The sequence below is a fragment of the Rhipicephalus microplus genome, chromosome 1 (assembly GCF_043290135.1).
Source record: "Rhipicephalus microplus isolate Deutch F79 chromosome 1, USDA_Rmic, whole genome shotgun sequence".
Taxonomy (NCBI): domain Eukaryota; kingdom Metazoa; phylum Arthropoda; class Arachnida; order Ixodida; family Ixodidae; genus Rhipicephalus; species Rhipicephalus microplus.
In genome coordinates, this window is record NC_134700.1 from 79,052,761 (window position 1) to 79,073,796 (window position 21,036).

Consider the following 21,036-nt stretch of genomic DNA (forward strand, 5'->3'; position numbering starts at 1 on the left):
AACCCCTAGCAGTTCCACTGCCAAATCCTGAACTCTTTAGGCGGACGTGCCATAGTTAGACTCGAAAGATAAGTGCCTGCGTTCGAGCGCTTTGACTTTAGCCTCCAACACACAGAAGTTAGCGTCCAATGTATTGACCTTGGCATCCAGTGCGCTGAACTTGTCCGCCAAGGTATTTACCTTAACATGAACCAATGCGACTGTTTGGCTAAGCGACTGGAACATGTCTCTGATCTCTGTTTTAAAACTAAGCAGTTCCTCATCAAACGCGGGCCTCGTCAAAGCCCTCTTCTTGGCTGAACGAACAGTAGACTCCACTTTCATGGGTGTTTCGACGGGCGTCTCTGCGGGTTTTTCTACGGGCGTTTCCATGGCCGTTTCCACAGCTGTTTCCACGGGCGTTTCCATAGGCGTTTCAACAGGCGTTTGGAGTCTACTGACCTGAGGAGGTCGTGGAGCCTCACTCTTAGCGTTATTAGCATTCTTCAGTGCAACTATCTTGACTCTAAATTGCGCGATCGCCAGCTTTAGTGCAGCGTTCTCCCTTTCCAGCTGAATTATTCTATCATTGTTCTGCTCTGGCGGTATGCCCCCGTTACCCGTTTCAGGGATCCTTTGACGCGGTCAGCCCTCTCGGTTGCTGCGGCAGAAGGCACCTGAATGCTGACGGCCGGGCCCCGTGATCGGGAACAGCTTCGGGACTGGGAACGGCGTGTGGATCGGGGACTGCTCCTGTATCGGGAGCGCCCCCTCGAGCTCCTGGACTGGGACCTGGACTTGTTGGCTGGTTCGGACAGGTGATGTATCGATGGAAAGTCCTTGTCAAAGTCGCGCCTCATTCTTCTGCGCTGTCTGACGATGTAAGGTATGTCGAATCTTTGTGTACAGGTTCTGTCGGCCGTTGGATGAGGCCCTCCACAGAAGGTGCACCTCGGTGAGCAAACGTGCTAGTCACCAGGGGAGGTCAATCCGCAACCTCGACAGATAACATTTCCTGGAGTGGGGCACACGTCGGCTCTGTGGCCGAGTTTACCACAGGTATAGCAGACATCCGTCTGCTGTCGGTAGAGGGTGCACTTGACTATCCTGGGACCACACATGACGTAATTTGGGACTCGAAGTCCTTCGAAGAGGATAACGAGTGTGGTAGAGTTCTTGATTCGCCGCACTTCGAGAACAGTGGGATTCCTCGGCTGAATAAAAAGTCTTCTGAGTTCTTCGTCGTAAATTTTCATATCGATGTTTTTGATGATGCCCTTGCATGTGTTGTCGGGCGCAGCAATGCAAGAGCTAGCATCGTATCTTGCGTTATTAAGGGTTATAGCCTCTAGACTTGCATATGCCTTGGCCTTGGCTTGCGATGGCGTACTAATCACAGCAATGTTCTGCATAGCGTAAGGACAAATGATGTCTTCTGTAATATCCGCAGCGGAGAGACGCGCTGCTGTCGTGAGGGCTTGAGAAATCCGGACGTTACTGGTATTCTTAACGTTCAGGCCTCCCCGAGGCCTAACAATGATTTGAAAATGCTCCCTTGGTAGATAAGGCAGCCTTGACACGTTAGCGAGGCGTTTCTTCACGTTGGCGGGAGATTGGGTGCCAGCGTTCTTGCCGTATGGTGGGCCTTGAACTTCGGCGCCCACCACGGGTGCTTTAGTTGACTTCGAACTTTGAACTTTATTTATTTTCAACATTCGGGATGCTGAGGGACGTGGTCAAAAAGCCTCTAATGGGCTTGACTGGGACCACGACCCCTTACAAATGGGCAGCATAGGCAACACTTTTATTGCAGTGACAATGTACAAAAATTTGAGCAAGCATAAAGCATAAAGTATAATAAGCATAAGCATAATAAAGCATAAGCATAATAGAGCATGAAGATTGAAAAGTAATAAACTCAAAGAAATGACCGAAATTATTTCCTTACACATACGATATCAATAAGAGAGTGTAACGACGCAAGAAAAGAAGATCGCAAGATTAGCATCAAAGTAAAAAAAAAATATGGGGTATGTGCCCATACGCTTACTACACTTACAATCAGAACAGTCACTCAAATGGAAGACGATATGGCATTTAAGTGAAACGGCAGGAGGAAGCGCAGCATTTCTTTGCCGTAGTTAGTGCGCGTGCGTGGGATAAGCCATGTGTGATTGAAACGCGTGGTATAAAGAACTTTGCGGTGGATTAGGTTGGCAATGGTACCTAAAAGGTTGTCGCCTTTTAATCCTGCCTGGTAGCGTTTCACAAGCATTGCGCGGTAGTATTCAGGTAGAGGTAGCAGCTTCATGTCGTGAAATATGGGAATGGTGTGACTGCGATATGGAGCATTTGCAACGGCACGAACAGCCCTTTTCTGTATGACGTGCAGTTTGCGGATATTTGTTAGAGTTGTCGTACCCCAAACCAGATGACAGTAGTTGACGTGAGATAAAAACAGGGATTTATATATGAGAAGTTTAACTGCCTTAGGTAGCGAGAAACGCACCCGGGATAATATGCCCGAAATCTTTGATATAGTGCCACATAGTTTTTCAGTGTGTGCGTTCCAAGACATGTGTTCATCGAAAATTATTCCCAGACACTTAATACGCTGTACTATCTCAAGTTCTGAACTGCCAAGTTTTAATGGGACATGACAAGGGGTTTGTTTATTTTTCGGCCTGAAATATACAGCTTTTGTTTTTGATGTGTTAAGTTTTAAACAGTTAACGCATGTCCACGTGGCCAACTTCGCCAGTACCTCATTTGCGTCATTAATTAAGTTTGTATAATTTTCAGCAGTAAGAAGCAAGGTTGTATCATCAGCGTATATAATACAGTTTACAGACGTGTCAATTTTTACAATATCATTTATGTACATACAAAAAAGCAGAGGCCCTAATATGCTACCTTGTGGTACACCCGCTGAAATTTTTAGTAAATTGGAGGTACAATTGCCGACGACTACTTCCTGCTGCCGATAGATTAAGTATGATTCAATGAGTAGTAAGAAAACACCTCGAAATCCATAGTGTGCACATTTCTTTAGCAGCGTAATGTGATTTATTTTGTCGAACGCCTTTGAATAGTCTACGAAGATGCCTAAAGTGTGTAGTTCGCGTTCAAAAGCATTTAGTATCAATTCTTTCTGTTCTAAAAGAGCATGCTCAGTCGTACGGCCTTTGATAAAACCAAACTGCGAAGGAGTGATGATGTGGTGCTTATCTAGGAAAGAAACCATACGCTTTTGAATTAGTTTTTCCAGACCTTTTGAAATTACTGGAAGTATAGATATCGGTCGGTAATTGTTTAGTGCATTTTTATCTCCTTCTTTGTACAGCACAACCACTTTTGCAACTTGTAACTTTTGTGGGAAAATTCCGGTGGAAAAAGCAAGATTAAAGATATGCTCTAATAATTCAGCAATGATATCTAATACGTGTTTGATGGGCTTAATCTGTATGTCATATGCGTCACAACACGTGCTGTTTTTCACAGACGAAAAAGCATGTGAAAGTTCACCAGCTGTTGTTGGCGCCAAAAACGCGCTCTCAGAGATACTGTCAGACAAATATGTGGTACAAGCTGAATTGTACTGTTCCTTTGCTAGAGATACAAAATAGTCATTGAATAAGTTTGCTAAATCATCCTTACAAATAACGTCACCGTCTATCACAAGCTCAGTAGGCCTGAAGTCATCACCGTTACGGCCAAGAAATTTGTTTAGTCTAGACCAAGCCAAGTCTTGTTTATTCATTACATCTTTGTTGAAGATGCTGTTTAAGTACGTTCTCTTTTTGTAACGCAGCAGGCTGTTTACTTTATTTCGCTGGGCTTTGAAACGTTTAAGCGTTTCTTCGTTCTTGTTTTTCAGGAAGTTTTCGAACAATTTATTTTTACGTTTTATTTCATTAAGACAACTTTTAGTCAGCCACGGTTTTTTGGCTTTGCGCGTATGCTTGAGCTGTTTGTACGGAAAGCATTTCTTGTACACCCTTATCAGTTTGTCATGGGAAATATTATAGGCGGCTTCAGGTTCTTGCTCGCAATACACGCCTGACCAATCGGTTAACGATATCTCCTTGCGAAATGCAGTCAGTGTATATTCATTAATATCTTGAATAACTATCGGTTCTCTGAGTTGGGCTGGCGCACAGTTTACGGTTTCGTTTATCAGTATAAAGATAGGAAGGTGGTCACTGATGGGTGCGCTTAGTACGCCGGACAAACATTTCGAAGCTTCTATGTTAGTAATGAACATATCTATTAATGTCGCAGTGTTTTTGTCAATGCGGGTTGGGATGATGATAACATTAGAAAACCCATTGGATTCAATAACTTGACAAAGTTCTAACTGACTTTCTGATGGCTTTGCAACGTCGATATTGAGATCACCTGCAAGAAATAGTGTACTACCAGTGTCTCCAACCCAACGCAAGTATGTATCTAAGAATACTAAGAAGTTCGACTTGTTACCACTAGGAGGGCGGTATAACACACCATAAACAAAACCATCACTTTGTACAGTCAATATTTCATAATCATTAGTGACATGCGAAAACTCGTGAACCAGCCTACATTTTACTGAGTTTTTAGCCATCATCAAAACACCACCTCCTATTTTTGTTGGGCAATTCAAAAAGAAGGTTTCATAGCCGGGTGATCTTAGAACCTCAGATTCATCCCTGTACCATGTTTCCGTCATCATAAGAACATGAGGTTCAGAGCGTATAGTTGAAATAAGGGCGGTTATTTGGTCTTCTTTATTTCGTGCAGATTGTGCGTTGAGATGAAGGAAAGACAAGCCATTCTTTTTCGTGGAAAGTAATGCGCCTAATTTTTCGAGTGTCACGTAATCTTTGTCTGCCATCTTTCTCTTTAGGTAACAGTCGCTTTGGTCATTAACAGTGGGTATTCTCTCATTACTGAGAGGTCCTGCACGCTGGCGATGACGTGAACTCGGCTGTCCTCAGTTTTTCGCACCTTGATGCGACCATTGTCCACCCACAGAAACTTCTATTGCTTTTCTCTCTTTAGTGAGAGCGCTTGTGCAAACAATCTTTTGTTGTTGGGTGTTAGGTGGTCATTAACGTACACATTGGCACCTTGTGACGGAGCAAAACCGAGTGACTCGGTTGTTAGACGTGCCCTGCGTGCTTTACGCAAAAATTCATCCTTCTCGACCCGAGAACAAAACCTCGCGATTATGTTCGTGTCCTTTTTTACTGGCACGCGATGCACAGCGTCGATATCATCCTTTTTTATGGGACAGTCAATTACATCACCCATTTTCTGAAGAATGGTGGCGCAATCTTCCCCCTTTTTTAATGGCACACCCTTTATCTCAACGTTGTTAAGTCGTGAACGCTGTTCCATGTCAGCCAGTTTAGCAGCCAGTTCATCATTTGATTTCTGAAGAGACTTGTTTTCGGCTGAGGTGAGCTCATGCTTCTTTTTCATTTCTTCATAAAAAGTGCTGATGGCAGAGACACTTTCACGAAGCTGTTCAATTTCGGCTCGAAGCTGTTGCACTTCGCGTGACAGCTCAGCATTTGACGGCATCATATAAACGTAACAGTGACTACAGCACAATAACCACTGGCAGCAGCAGTTGCGACAATAAAAGTAGAAGCAAAAATCAGCGGTGCAATTAATGCACAACCAACCTGCGCAAAGGAAGAACGTTGCTCAGTGGACTCGACTTCCTGCTGCCACGACCACCACTGCCAAAATGTGGCTACACGAGCACAGTGTTGAGCCTAAGTAGTGTCTCCGGTAGGTGTCCTCGCAGTCCGTGCTTGCGCAGAAAGTTCGTTCTTTGTGGCTGTAGCGACAGGGTAGTGACGTTGCTTGACCAGATATTCCAAGTAGACGGGTCGAGAAATCCAGAGAATATCCCGATAGCCCGAAGAGCCGAACCAGACAACTGTCACGATATGCACAAGTCAGCACCTGCGCAAAGGAAGAACGTTGCTCAGTGGAGTCGACTTCCTGCTGCCACGACCGCCACTGCCAAAATGTGGCTACACGAGCACAGTGTTGAGCCTAAGTAGTGTCTCTGGTAGGTGTCCTCGCAGTCCGTGCTTGCGCAGAAAGTTCGTTCTTTGTGGCTGTAGCGACAGGGTAGTGACGTTGCTTGACCAGATATTCCAAGTAGACGGGTCGAGAAATCCAGAGAATATCCCGATAGCCCGAAGAGCCGAACCAGACAACTGTCACGATATGCACAAGTCAGCACCTGCGCAAAGGAAGAACGTTGCTCAGTGGACTCGACTTCCTGCTGCCACGACCACCACTGCCAAAATGTGCTTAGAAAGTGCCGTTGTCCATCCAGAACACAGGAATTCTTCGGGAGAAATGTCCTACATTTGCACAGTGACTTGCATAGCCATCTTGATAGCTCAAACGCGCTAAGCCTAGCGTTAGGCTTAGCTCATCCTTACATTTGGCCTAGCAACCCACGGCGTGGTCGAGCAAGAAAGTCCTTCAAAACTCGGTAAAAGATCCACCCACCGTGACAAAATTGTTTCCACGTGGTCCTCAATACTTCATGCGTCGACTGGAGCAAAAGGCATCAAACACATAGCTAACTTTTACAGAAAAAAAAGATGAACAAGCAGGAGCCGATGTTTAGACGGCCGCAGGAATCGGTGCCCCCTAGCGTCCCCGGACGAGTAAAAAGGGCAATTTTACACTTTGTAAGCGCAGTACAGGAATAAACGCAATGAACCTATCTGCACGGCAGGAATTAACCGGCTACCGGGGTATAACCAATGGTAAACCGATGGTGAGTGCAGGTCAACGTGGCCCGACGAGCTTTAACAAAGTACTAAAACGGCAAAATATTTTGCTCTCTCACTCAAATCCATGTGCATACGATTGTGGCAACGAATATCTGTCCAGTTAATTTTCAAGTACAAGTTATTATTTTGCAATTAAAAACATCTTACACGTCAATTATTTGCGTAGCCTTGACACCAGGCAGCATAATTATTCCGTAAAGTGGCACTCAGGAATGTATTACTTAAATGTCCGTGAAGAAACACTTTCCTGCAACTTTCCTTATACTTGCACTTTCCTCAAACTTATGGTACCTCTACGGAAGTTTCGTTTGTGAATACGGGCCTTAAAGCACCTTTTTCTCTACCATAAAAATTATGATGCTCCTCGAATGAAGCTTCTTTTGTAACTAAACTGGTTGTATAAACAGCCTCCATCAGTAAGAGAAATGGCCAGGATGGTGTGTTTAAATTATTAAGCATGAGCACGCAGTACTGAGAATTCAGAAGTATCGCAATTGCAATGAATCTCAATAAGGAAGAGTTGGCATTATTAAGGACCGATAGGCTCCACACTACACGATTCTTTTAAACTTGTTATAGCACAGAATTATTTTCGAAAACAGTTAGAACGTAACAGATGGTTTCTAAGTGACTACTGACTGGTTATAAACATAGAATTAGCGAAATATTGTGTGCAGGCATTTCAAATACTTGAAAACTTGAATTTTTCCGCTTTTCGGCCGGGTAAATCCTTCTTCGCGTTGAAGAGCTCTGACTTAATGCGGGAATATTGTACCACGTGCATTTCTATGGATTCCTTCTTGTTTTCCAGTTTTCACTACCTCACTGGTATACTGCGGTGACAGTACTCGGCGGCTGACCCGAATGTCGCGGGTTCGATCCCAGCCACGGTAATTCCACATTACAGTACGGTCTTCTTCAACGTGCGCATCTAAACCCTAGCATACCGACCTCTAGAACTTCGCCTCCACCGGAATTCGGTCGCTGCTTGCGGACGCGATCTCACGTCTTTCTTGACAGAAATTGAGCACCGTAATCTCTAGACGACCGAGGCGTATTGTCGCTAGAAAGTTGCGTATGCAAACACTGTCATAAACATCTAATAATGTTTGGTGGTATTCTCTAGAAAAGGTATCACCTTTAGATATTGAAGTTTGCTTGATTGTTTGCAGGTCGTTCTCGAAAAGAATACCGTCATGTTAACGTTCAACACCAATTGAAGTTAAGAAATCTTTTTCGCTGCTCTCTAATGTTTTACTCAAATTCAAAAAGGCACGATTCCTGCTCTTGGCGGTATCACGCCGTCACACCTTAATTTTAATAATCTACAGTGATCATCATCATCATCATAATCATATTCAGCCTGATCACGCCCACTGCAGGGCAAAGTCCTCTCCCATAATTCGCTTTCAACGCGGTCTTGTGCTTTCTACAGCCACCTGCGATTTTTTTTTATCTCATGGTCGTCCCCTCGTGTGTTAGCGTTCTTTGGGAACCCAGTCAGTTACATTGATTTCCCCTCGTTTATTGGTGGTGGTGGTGGTGGTGGTGGTGATGTCGCAAAGGCGAGGTTAGCCTGACCTAAATGACCGGCAATTGTTCCACCTCAGCTTCTCTTAAATTATAGTGGTCAGTCACCAAATGTCACTCAGCCCAGTGTCTCGGAGGAAAGCCATCAGAATCCATTGCACACTCTTCCTCGTCACCGTGGGTCTTTTAGGAAAAATGACATCTTCAAATGTCCCTTGCTTGTGACAACCTTTCTGCAAGTTGCGTACCATCTGTGTTCTTTCTCTGTAAAACTGTGGGCACAGCCAAACGAAATGTTCAAGGTCACCAATGTAACCACAAACGCCACAAAACACGGAAGCGCCTCACCCATTCTTGAATGATCAAGCCGGTGCGTATGCGGAGTAAGTTCTTATCCTATAAAGCAGCGTCGCTTGTTCTCTAGAAAGTCCGTTGATTACGCATGACTGATGCGGAAACTTGTGCATCACCCTGAAGTGATTACTATCACATCCTTGTTGTTCTGGTAAGTTATAGGAGCTCTTATTTTGGGAACGCAAGTTCGCGCTTCGCGTGCAAGGGCATCAGCTTTTTTATTGTCTTCAATTCCGACGTGGCATGGGATCCACTAAATTTCTACTGAAAGCTCTTTCGGATCAGGTGTTTAATGAGCACCAGTGATTGTGTTATGAATTTTTTCGGAGGTAGCCCTAGCTGCAGTAGCTGTAACGCCGACTGTGAATCCATCAGCTCTACCACACCTCGTGCAGAAAGCATTTGCAATTTATACAAAGCCACGGTGATTTCTGTGCTTTCTACTGTTGTGGACGACACAACACTATCCAGGTGGCGCCACAATGACACTTCAAGGGAGGGTATGCAGAAAGACGCGGCGCATCTACCCATCTGCGTGCACACCCATCTGGCCGTGTAAATTTGTCTCAGCACATGGGGCTCAAATGGTCTAACGCCAGAAAAATTGCTTCCTCAGCTGGAACAGTGCGTTTTGTCGGCAGTTTAGGAACCTTGAAGTTTCAGGCAACGTTCACAAAGGACAATGGTGGGTCTATAGAGCTTTGTTGAGGCAATTTCAAGCCTAAATATCTAAGTTCGTTAAGTGTCGGTTGAAAATGGGAGTCAGGTCTTGCCCTTAGCCGCCGGAGATGGGCCGTGCCTGTGGAGGACTCGCCCATTCTCGATACCTGTGTCAACAAAGTTTGAGACGCCAGGAGGTGGCGTGGTAGAGACTCAGCTTTATTGCTGACCTTCTTGTTTGACGCCGCCTGAGGGACTCCCATCGCCAATCGAAGACCGTTTCTGTGCACTGCCTCTAAACGTTCAAACTGGCTCTGTGATGGCGATGCCAGTGGCAGCTGGTAAATAATGAGGCTTGTTATGAGCGCCGAATTCAGCTTCAGCATCGACATAGGATTGTTGTGGCCCTAGCGCACACCTGCCATGTGACGAAGAGCGTTGAGTCTCTGCAGGGATGTGGCCACACTACCATCAACCGCTTGTCGCCATAGTAACTTATCATCGATGGTAACGCCCAGGAAACGAACACTTGTTGCACGATGAGTGAATTGGCGTTTGATGTTCAGTGACAGGCGCGTTGACTTCCGCCGCACCTCGGCAAGAGCATGAAGGCAGATTTGTCCGCCGATAGTGACAAGCCAAGTGTCGATAAGTTCAATGATTTACTGATTCAAACGATTCAATGAAGCGTTCAATGATTGAAATGGCGTCCTGTGCTATCTAGGCCAGACGTTTGTGTTGGTACCCTGAGATCCAGATGAAGATATCATCGGCATAGATGATATCTCCTATTAAGATATCTCCTATTATGATATCTGATATTAAGAACACTCAGAGCTACTTTCAGAGTGCCAGAAAGGCTGGCCCTGGCAGCCTTAAAAAGCTAGAGAGATATAACACTTCCTTGCTTAACGCCGAGGGAAACGCTTCGGTCTTCGTTCATGATATTCTTAAGCTTCCTGGACACGCCGGTCTCCGATAAATTTATATACAAAACCAAGAGCACTCTCTGAAATACTCAAGGCTTGGAGTCCATTGACGATGCCTGTTTGAAGCGCACAGTCATATGCTTTGGCAACATCCGGTAAGAAAGCGAGTGTCGAGAGGCCGCTGACACGGTAGCGCTTGATGTGGCTCAGCAGGTTCAAAACACCTTCATGGGTGCTCAGCCTAACGCGAAATCCCATCACACACACGGGCCATCTTCCTTCTTGCTCCAGCTACCAAGTTAGTTTTATGCATGAGACTTTCCATCAACTTAGATGCGCATGATGTTAGCAACATCGGTCGATATGTGGCGAGGCTCACAGGATCTTTTTCGGGCCTCAGCACTGGCACCACCCATGCTGTCTTTCATACAAATAAGATCTCTCTTGTGCTCCAGACATGATTAAATGTGCCTGAAAGGCTGCGCATTCAATTATTTGGCAGATTTGTCAGGGTCTAATTGCTGATGATATCGGGACCCACAGCAGAGCATCTTCTTAATTTGCTAAGCGTAATATCCAGCTCTCGAAATGTGAATGGCGAATATATTGCATGGGATAATTGAGGTGGCAGAGGTATCTCCACTCCTGCTGATCTGTCAGAGGTGTATTCTTCAGTGAAATCTTCTACAAGGGTTTGCAAACCTTTTTCTTGCTTCAAAGCGAGTGCTTCGAATGGTATGTGAGAGCGAATATTTCCAGAAAGACTCTTTATGACTCTCCATATTGTTATCAAAAATGTAAACGGCGATAAACTTTCACAGAAAGCCGCCTCTTGAATTCTGTGTGGGTTCTTTGTGTGTGGCGACGAATGGCAGCATTGATACAGCTATAATTAGTTTTTTGCCAAATGGGTTTCTTTTTTTCCTCATAGGCTTCCGCTCCTCTCTTCTATGTGCTGCGCACACGATCTTAAACTTCAAGTCAGGAGCAGAGAAATGATCGAAAATTTCAGCAGCAATGGCCACTCGCTTACTTCGTAACATCTCTACAAACAGCTCACCAAATAATTCGTCCAGTGCTGTTTTGTTTGTGTCCAAGCGAGTTATAATTTGCAGAAATGTCAACCAATGCTTCCAAATTCTATGATATTGGTGAATGTGTGAAAAGGTCGCTGCCCATTCTGTCTGGGCCCGTCGCCAATGATCCGTGGAGTGTAGTAGAAGGTCCGTGGAGTGTAGTAGAAGGTATATCCCACTTCAAGAATCTGGTGGTCGAAAAAATGTTGGTTTGATTGACATCCTACACACATAAATCCGCAGCATCCGCTGCTGATAAAAGTTTCTTGCCTTAAAATCAGCACTTTTATCTTCCCAGAGCGGTTGATATGTGCGTTAAAACCACCACAGATTATTCAAGGAGAGGGACACCGAAAGCAAATGTCTTTCAGGAGAGCCTCCATGAATATTTTCTTTTGTGGACTGATGTACACCAATATTACACTCAGTTTTCAGTTTCCTATGCACGCTAGCACCACATCGACTTACAGTGAGCTGGAACAGAGCTGTTGCACTGGAAATTTGACGTGAGGCACTTCCTCCCTAATGTATATTGTGGCGCTTCCATTTGCAAACGATGGTATGCTCGAATTGCAGTGTCAGATACACCCTGTGGGCATCCTACCATTTGGAAGGCTGGCTTCAAAGAGAGCTAAAATTGCTATTTGGAATGTCTCGCAGGAATGAGTCAAGATCACACAGACGCTGTAGAAGAGCAGCACACTTTCACGGCAAGCTTGAGGGCAGTTATGATGGACGAAATAGGCCAGGCAGGCAAGGCATTGCCATTATTCTACTCTGTATAGGTGGAAGCAAAACACGGCCTCACTGATTCGAGAGCCAGTACTGATTCCAGCATATTCTTCGTAGAACACGATGGCATCTTCGCAACGTGTCAGCATAATGCCGTAAACAAAGCAGGAATCAAATGCTCGCAGTTTTCCTGCTGAATGCATCAAGTTTCTTTAGATCAGTTCAATGCAGCTGCATAGGTGCACTTGGCGGACTCGGGGACACGTCCTTCGAAAACCGTAATCATTGCCATTGGCTCAGTTACATTTCGTGTCAGTTTGAGGCACGGAAAATTTTCTGAATGGTAATTATCCAAACCACTGAGTTGCGGCGCGTCGATTGTCTTCCTTGAATTCGATGGTTTGCTTACAGCCTTCGGGCCGAGGACAAAAGTCTTATTTATTCGATGAGTGGCTGTCCGTGCTGGACATCATCCGTAGCTGGCTGGATGGTCACCGCCGCAGTTAGCACACACGTTTTTTTTATTTTTTACTTCTACACGTCTTGAAGTCATGACCCCCACAGCGCTTGCACCTGTGTTCTAAACGAGAAGTCTTAGCGACATGCCCGAAACGCTGACATTTGAAACAACGTGGCGGTATCTCCACGTCGTCTTCCAGCGCATGTCTGGTGAAGCCAAGGTTGATCTTGTCTCGGCGTTCCGAATTGGGAGAGAATGTAAGCACCACAGAGCCAGTACACCTCGATTCCCATTCGGAGAACAAAGTGCGGACCCAGCGGATAATTCTTCTTGCGTGGTATACTCTCTGAGGTTTCAGGTAGTTTAGCAGCTCTTCGTCTGAGCACCATGCTGGGACTTCTCTTACATCACACGTATTCTTCATATAGCTATGGGGTACACGGGCAGATAGGGCTATGCCACAGATATTTTTGATATCTAGACGGATAATATAGCTTGATCATCTGTCACTATATTCAAGAGCAAAAACCCTCTGCTATAAAGGGACATTTGGCTGGGGCTCCATAGAGAATCACTTCAATCTCAGAAGAAAGGCCAATAGGGTTCCCTTGCCTTAAATTAGCTCCTTCGAATGTTGAAACAAGTATCACAGGATTACCCACTGTCCTCTCTTTGCGATGACGCACCACGCGAAAGCCACCCTCGTCCATGTCTAGACCCGTAGAGTTCGTATCATTCTGGTCCCTGATGTCAGTCGAGGCATGCTCAGATTCAGTGATGTCTCCTCACTTGCCCTCAGGCATGCTTGCGCAAGCCAGGTGATGTTTGTGGTCCGGTGCCACTACTTGAGACGTCCTTCTAGTACCTTTCATCGCGGTGGGTTGCCCAGCACCTATCGGTCTTTGGTACGGGATGTATCTATTCGAGTCGTCGGACGTCTTTGAGTTCTGAGCCATAATATAAACAAAAAAAAACGATAAATGAAGATAGAGGCACTTAAGCAGGCAGCACCAGCTTCATCGTCATCTTCCTCCTCTACCAGCGGTTATTCTGCCTACGCGCTACGTTACTAACCTATGTCTACTTCTTTTTTTTTATTTCAGCCATGAAATTGTGCATTCCAGTTTGTTCCTTGACTCACTCTTCGCTCATCTTGTTTCTTGAGGTTACACCTATTATTTTCCCTTCCATCGCTGGCTGCGTCATCCTAAATTTAGGCTGAGCCCTCTTTGTAAGCCTCCAGGTTTCTTCTGGCAAGATGCAGCTGTTCTATATCTTCCTCTTGAGGGTTAGTGGCAGATTACCATTCATGATTTCAGAATGCTTGCCGATGTGAATCACCCCTTCTATATTCTTCTAGTCATTTCACTCTTATAGTCCGGCTCTGCGCTTGGTACCTGTCCTAAATAGGCATATTCATTTAAAACTTCGAGCACCTCTCCACCTATCGTAAAAAGCTCTTTTCTGCTGAGACTGTTGCACATTACTTGATTTTTATGCAAATTATATTTTCGGTGTACTCGTATGCTTTTCGTCCCTAATTCAGTACTCATAAGGTGCCATTAGTCGCATAAGTTACTCATCAAGGTCATGTGTAACTCAGGGGTATACGAGTTTTAACACTGAGGAGGCATGGAAAAGCTTCGCATTAAATGTCTTCTCTAGGATGACCTGTGACGCAAAGCGAATGTGGAGGATTGCATACACATAATGAAACTTTGTACATGGCCAAAATGAAATGCCAGGCGCTAGTTTGAATGCTCGCGCTATGGGGCTACTGTGTTGTCTTTCCAGATAGTTTTCCAGATAGTTCCCAACGCTAACAAGCGCTGGGACGAACATCAGAGACCACATGCGAATGCCTTCCCAAAACAATTTTCTAAGAAAGACTGCAACTTGAAAAAGGAAAATGTGCACTTCTGCAACTACATAACAACTGCCGAAGACATTTTACGTGAAATCAAGTTCAGTTCACTCACTCACTCACTCACTCACTCAATAATTTTTGTGTTTGTCAAAACTCTAACAAGCCTCCTTGGGTGGAACCCGAGGAGGAATAAAGGAAATAATCCTGTACTAAAAAACAGCTCCTCGTTTGGTGACGAAACTATACTGCGCATTTAAATAGTTTAATTACAAAAATGTACTTATTTTGTAGCCATTTGCCTAAAGGATAAAGTTGGAACATCATGTTCTCTTTCGAGGTGTCTACCATTGTGTTGGATATGGGTAACGTGATTGAATATGCTGTAGAACTGTGAAAGGAAACCAACACAAACATGGGCGCTTATCAGGAAGACTCGAGGTAGATGTGCTGCAGCGACATTGGCTACATCGAGAGCAACGTTCTTAGAGACTGTGGAGCATCATTTGAAAACAGGTAATAAAATTCTGTTCAGGGGATGGTTTTAAACTCTCTCGTAGTATAGTATGTATCACTCTAAATCGTTACCCACTTTTTCCAAACACAATGCTCTCGGTTTGTCCTCGAGTCATTGTTATATGGCGGTGGCTCGGTTTCGTGTCTTATTCGGGACGGCTTTATGCTCTCTCATAGTAGAGTACCACGTACTCTAAATCATTCGACACATACTTTCTAAACACTGCAGGGCATGGTCACGGGTCGGCTCACTGCTCTCGCATAGTTGAGAACCAAGTACTCGAAATCATTAGGCACTTTTTTAAACACACAAGAACGTTTACTCATAATGCGACTGTTTACTGCTCTCTCATAGTAGAGTACATCGTACTTTCAATCGTCAAAATTTTGTTCTGAACACAATGTTTTACTGAAGTTTGTTCGAATTGAGCCTAGTGTTTAGGGAGCTTGCGAGTTGGAGGCCCAAGACACCGTCTTTAAGTGGAGTTTCGTAAATTGCTCTTGCATTCGGAGGATATTAGAGAGTTCGAGCATTGGGGCCCCAAAGAGCTTGGGGAACCAAGAAGCTTGCGCGGAAACCAAGCCGATCTCACGCTCTTGCATTCATGCTGACCCAAGGCCCAAACCTTTTTGTTCAGCACTACCAAAGCTAGAAGGGTGTAATAAATCCACTAAGTTCCACAGAAAAACCTAGTCCCAGATAAATTAAGTGCCTTAAAAATGACCGGGTCGACTAAAATTGGCGTTTTTGCTGCATGTTATGCCGCTTATTATGTAATACGTTTATTCTTCGCATTGAGTTAGTACGCATGAAAATATTTTTCTCTCCTACCCCCGGTAACTGCGTTTGCAAATCAACATGGCAACATCCATGCAGGAGCGACCACCCGCTTCGATCCGAACTTGGTCTTGCTACACGCCCACTGCGATGGCAGCAACAAATGAAGGGTGAAATCCACCATTGATTTGTTTCATCTCACTCTGAGTATAAAGCATTATGTACGTGCTGTCTTTATTAGCGAGATATGCTACTTGGTTAGCCGCACGTGATTCGACTAACGCGCCGAGGCAAAGCTTGGGCTACGTTGTCAGACCAAGAAAGCTGCATCTTCAAACATCCGACATGCAACATGACACAGCGTTTCAAGCGCGTCGGATACTTCTTCGGTGGAAACAAGATAGAGAGAATAGAAGCATTGCAGCGGGAGACGCCGGAACATGTTGATGGAGAAGCGGTTATACGAGGAGGAGGAAGAGAAAACTTTAATAAATGTGAAGCATTTCTTAGCAAATTTCGGCGACTTTGAGCGTATCTATCTATCTATCTAGCCGTCTACGACTTTTAGCTCTCCTGGCTGTTTCGATAATGGTGGCAGTACAAAACTTGGTATGGTATAATATGACTGTATGAAGAGCATATTTATTTAGTCATAACATGAAAATCATGCCACGTATGTCATCAATGTCCTGATTCACGTTTCAGGGTCCTGCAGCTTTTGCAGTGGTTTAGTTCTCATGGCATGTCGCAAAACTGGTATGCTATGACATGATTGCATGCCGAATACAAGCGACCAATCCTAACATGAAAATCATGACATGCGTGTCATGTACCAACATGACTGCATGCCACGCTCATGATGCGCTCGCGGCCGTTTCGCTAGCGTCACATATACCAAATTTGGTATTACGGTACGTGAATGGATGACGAAGGTATGTGACTAGTGCAAACCTGACAATCATGAGATGCGTGTCATATAACGACTTGACTTCGTGCCCCAGTCATGATGCGCTGGTAGCCGTTTCACTAGCTTCACTTATACTAAATTTTTTATTACGAGACGTAAATGGATGACGAAGGTATGATACTGATTCAAATGTAATAAACGTGAGTTGCGTATGATATAAAAACATGACTACACGCTACGCTCACGATGCGCTCGCGGCCGTTTCGCTAGCTTCACATGTACCAAATTTGTATTACGTGACGTCAATGGATGACGAAGGTATGTGACTGGTGCAAACATAATAATCATGAGATGCGTGTCATGTGAGAACATGACTACATACCACAGTAAAGGCGCCAGTTGATTTCAACGGGACGCGGTGCGCGTGCTTGGCGGCATTCATTTCGTCGCGTCATGCCGGCGTTGCTACGCCAGGTGCCGGTCTTGCCATATACACACAGGCGCATGCCATTCTGCGTTGCTTTGACGCATGCGCGTTTCAGCACGTCCGCGTCTCTCCGTCACGAAAAGAGGGAGACGCAGTGTTGTCTGGGTAATGCATCAGTGCGAAACGCAGCATGGCAAACTTCGCGCCCGGATGCGCTCGGGCCGCGCCAACGAACACTGGTCGGGCTGGTCGCGCCTGGCGTCAGACTATAAAGTGCTCGCGTTTTGCTAACATAGCACCGCTGTGCCCGGCGTGCGCGCGCGTCAACACTACATTGGAGTATTTGAGCCCTTCATGATGCGCTTCTGGCAGTTTTGCTAGCTCCACATATACCAAATTTGGCGTTACGTGACGTCAATGGATGACGAATTATATCACTGGTGCAAACATGATAATCCAGACACGCGTTTCTTGTTAGAACGTGACAACATGCCACACTCGTAGCGTGCTCGCGGCCATTTCGCTAGCTCCACATATACTAAATTTAGTATCACGTGTGACGTGAATAGATGACGAATGTAAACGACACACCCAAACATGATAATCATGACACGGAACTCATGTACGGCACCATTACCTCCACCTCGTAACGTTGCGCTGATTTTAAAGGGACATATCAACATTTTTCATTCATGCTTCGCATTTCATCGTTTCCGACTGCACGTGGGATCTGCCAATTTTTATCCCAAGAGGGAAAGGTGCGGTGGTGGAGTGTCAGAGGAGCCTACCCAGCGTAGGTCTCTGCTACCCTCTTGGCTCAATCCAAGATCTGGTCCTGGACCTCGGGCACCGAGCTGCACATAGCAGCCTCCCACTGCTCCTTACTATTAATGTGTAGAGAATTAGGTGATGGGTTTTGAGTACACCCCCACATCATATTGTGACACGCTAAGAGCTCGAAGGAACGCACAAAGGGACACGACTGTCGAAAATCTCAGAGACAAAGAAGGACGTCTCCACTGGCACTGGTTCCTCGTCTTCGTCTTCCTCGTTCACTGGCACAGAACTGACCCACTGTTCACTGGCACAAAACACCAGGTGGCATTACTCCTCCTCCCAAGAGAGCATCGACCTGATGCCCAAACAAAAGTGTGCAAAGCATTGGGTCGAAGTAGGCAACCTAAAGAAACATTAAACAAATGAGTGCACGTGAGAAAATGCGCCCTAGGCCCGGCAATCAGAAATAAACGGCATTTACTGTTCACTTGAAGAGTTCACTGGCACAAGAAGAAAATTCGCATCACCGCGTAAAGTATGTTTTAAGCAGACCACGTGTACAGTCTCTGGGCGTGGTAACCTGCGCTGGCATGATAGTGAGCCACCGTCTGGAACCACTTCCTAGTTCACGTCGCTCACACGTCTGAGTAGTTTGTAAGGTCCAAAGTACTTCCTCAAGAGTTTCTCACTGAGACCTCGCAGCCTAATGGGTGTCCAAACCCAAACTTGATCACCAGGTTCATAATTAACTTCTCGATGGTGGACGTTGTACATCCGTGCATCTGCGTACTGTTGAGTTCGGATGTGCACACGGGCCAGTGTACCTGCTTCCTCAGCGCGCTGAATGTACTCATTGATGTCGGGGGATAATTGGTCGAGCTTGTCGATCTCCTCATACGGAATCATGGCGTCTAGCATAGTCCTAACATCTAGACCATAAACGAGCCGGAATGGCGTGAAGCGTGTAGTTTCCTGCGTCGAAGTGTTATACGCAAATGTTAGGTACGGCAGGATGTCGTCCCACGTTTTACGCTGCACATCCACGTAGATAGAGATCATGTCGGCTAGCGTTTTGTTTAGCCATTCTTTTAAACCATTACTCTGAGGGTGATACGCAGTGGTCTTTCGATGGGTTGTGTAACTCAACCTGAAGATGTCATCCAAGAGTGTCGCTGTGAACGATGTCCCTCGATCAGTGATGACATATGATGGGGCGCCATGCCGTAGCACAATTTGATGCATAAAAAAACTGGCAACTTCCGATGTGGTCCCTCGTGGCAACGCCTTCGTCTCAGTGTAACGCGTCAAGTAATCGGTTCAGACGATAATTCATTTGTTGCCAGAAGAAGACAAAGGAAACGCGCCTATGAGTTCCATCCCCACTTGTTTAAACAGTGTACGTGGTGGATCATTCGGTTGTAGATGGCCTGCAGGCTTTAAATGTGGTGTCTTGCGACGCTGGCATTCACGGCATCCCTTCACGTAGCGTTTGACACAGGCAGACATTTTAGGCCAGTAGTAAAGTTGCCGCACCCGATCCATTCTTTTCGAGTAGCCCAGATGGCCAGATGTGGGCTCGTCGTGGCAAGCTAATAAGACGTCATCGCGGAGGGCTTCAGGCACGACGAGAAGATGAGATCTGTCGCCAGCCCCGGCGTTCCTTTTGTATTAGACGCCATTTCGTAGGCAAAATGATGGCAACGTTGGCGACATCGGACGAGGAATGGGCGCGGTGCCACCTTCAAAGTGATCTATAATCATTCTTATATCGGCGTCATATCGTTGATGAGACATCAGATCCGGTCCGCCGAGAGTTGCCACGAAGGCGCCGTCGTCTTCTGCGCTAGTACTGGCGGATTGAAGAGGTGCTCGTGATAGCGTGTCGGCGTCTTCACGCTTTTTGCCTGACTTGTATATGATGGGGACATCAAATTCCTGTAGGCGCAGACTTCATCGTGCTAATTGTCCTGAAGGGTCTCGTAGATTGGTCAACCAGCACAAAGCATGATGGTCAGTCACCGCTCTAAATGGTCTTCCATAGAGATATGGCCTAAACTTTGTAATTGGCCAAATATGTGGAATAGTTAGATTCTGCGCGAGACAGTGTGCGACTTGCGTAGGCTATTACCCGTTCAATGCCATCTTGTCTTTGTACCAAAATAGCTCCAAGACCAATATTGCTGGCATCAGTGCGTATTTTAGCGTCAGCATCTTCGTCAATGTAGCCGAGCACGGGAGGAGAAGAGAGCCGATGCTGTAGTTCCGCAAAGACAGTCTGCTGTTCGTCAGCCCAAGCAAATGGTGTGTCATCACGTGTGAGGCGTAATAGTGGCTCCGCAATGTTGGAGAAATTTTCAATAAAGCGCTGGTAATACACGCACAGACCCATAAATCGTCGAAGACTTTTCTTGTAAGTTGGAGGTGGAAAAGCGGTGATGGCAGGAGGTTTGTCAGGGTCAGGCTGAACACCAACGGCGCTCACGACGTGACCAAGAAACTTCAACTCTTCGTAGCCGAAATGACATTTCTCAGGCTTGAGTGTGAGATCGGCCGAACTAATGGCTTAGAGCACATTCTGAAGGCAACGAAGATGCGCGTCAAACGTTTCTGAAAACAACGACATCATCGAGGTAGACGAGACAGATTTTCCACTTGAGGTCTGCCCGGATGGTGTCCATCATTCGCTGGAATGTAGCTGGAGCGAAACTGAGGCCGAAAGGGAGCACTTTAAATTCATAAAGGCCATCCGGCGTTAAAAAAGCGGTCTGTTTCCGGTCACGTTCATCGACCTCTATTTGCCAATAACCGCTCTTCAAGTCGACGGACAAAAATACTCCGCCCGCCACAGCTTGTCCAGAGAATCATCGACTCTGGGCAACGGGTACACGTCTTTCTTTGTGACAATGTTCAAGTTTCTGTAGTCGACACAAAAGCGAAGCGTGACATCTTTCTTTTTCACAAGAACGACTGGTGATGACCAATGGCTGCTTGAAGGCTGTATCATGCCATCCTGACGCTTTGGTTAACCTGTGTTTGAATCGCGTGCCATTCGGTTGGCCAAACACGATAAGGCTGCTGCCGTATAGGATGCGCGTCGTCGTAGCTGATAATACGGTGTTTATTTATCGGTGTTGGACGTATCTTCGAAGAACGTGCAAAGCATGTGTGGAACTCCAGCAACAGCTCGCTCAAACGCTGCTTGTTCGCTTCAGAAAGCGTTGGATTGATGTCGACGCTGCGG